Below are 1,368 nucleotides of genomic sequence, written 5' to 3' on the forward strand. Positions count from 1 at the left end.
GACATTGCTACGGGACCTGACATTCGCCGATCGAACCGGAGCGAGCAAACACCCTGCCTGATCCGACGCAACCGGCGAGGGAGAAACGATCTAATTCCACCCTCTTTCAGTCGGGCAACTCAATCTTTTCTATTGACAGGAGAAACCGCGTTCACACCACCGGTGTTTTTCACCCCCCCCCCACACCCCCCGTCGGATCCAGGACTCTAAGTCGGATACAATCTTACGTTTCGTCGGGTTGTTTTGACTGCAGTAAAAACGGCTTGGTCTAACGCTCCCCTGAGTAACGGATTTGCGAGGGGATCTCAACACTATGCAGCTCCCCGAGTGACCAGCGACCGTGCAAGAAGACAGAAAAACACAGAGAAATTCTTCCGTTCTCCCCCAAAAAAACGCAAGACTTGTCAGCAAAAGGGCGAGTAACAGATCGTAGTGTTAGGAATCGGACATAAGTGGCAAGTTTACAACTGGATTTTTTTTTTCTGTGACTGCCTTTTTGCCTTTTTTTTTTTAATTATCAGATCGGCTGCAAATCCTATTTTCGCTCTTTTTTTTTTTTTCAAAGCACTGTTGACGCCATTTTCCTCGGGGTTTTCTGTCAAAAAGCCTCTACGTCTGACAGCTCCCCGTGAGGCTGTCATTCCACCCCTCGGTTGTCTAAATGTGTGTCCAAGGATTCTGAATTATCTCGATAAAATATTTACGCGCTAGACCTGCGTGTGTGAAAACGTTAGACATGGGTAAGTAGACTTGTCCACAGACCGCATTCCACATAACGTTTCACCTGTGTATCTGGCATGAGCTATATGGATATGCTGCTATGCTGTATCTGTGTTTAAATATGCTTTACCCACACGAAAAATAATAACCATTCAGATGCCACGAGAATCACCACATAACACACAGAGCGCGCGCTCTCTCTCTCTCTCTCTCGCTCTCTCTCTCTCTCTCTCTCTCTCTCTCTCTCTCTCTCTCTCACACACACACACACACACACACACACACACACACACACACACACACACACACACACACACACACACACACACACACACACACACACAGGGTTACTTAAGTCGTCTACAGTTTAAATTCAGTGTCCACTATGTAATACCTACTGAATTAGGTATGTAGGACTGGATGTATACCATAACACTCCTATTGATGTCAACAGAGTGTCCACTACACACTTACTGTGTGTCCGTCCTTCCTGCTGCCCACTAAGTTGACCTGGTGTTGTGTTGCAGCACCTGGTCCAGACACAGACAGACAGACAGACAGGCCAGGCCGGCCACCTCTCTCTGCCGCCAAACAATTAACATTTTTGAGTCTTGAGAAACTATGGAAAAAGCAGGTATACCTTGCCTC

This window comes from Micromesistius poutassou (genome assembly GCF_964030765.1).
Source record: "Micromesistius poutassou genome assembly, chromosome: 5".
Lineage (NCBI taxonomy): Eukaryota > Metazoa > Chordata > Actinopteri > Gadiformes > Gadidae > Micromesistius > Micromesistius poutassou.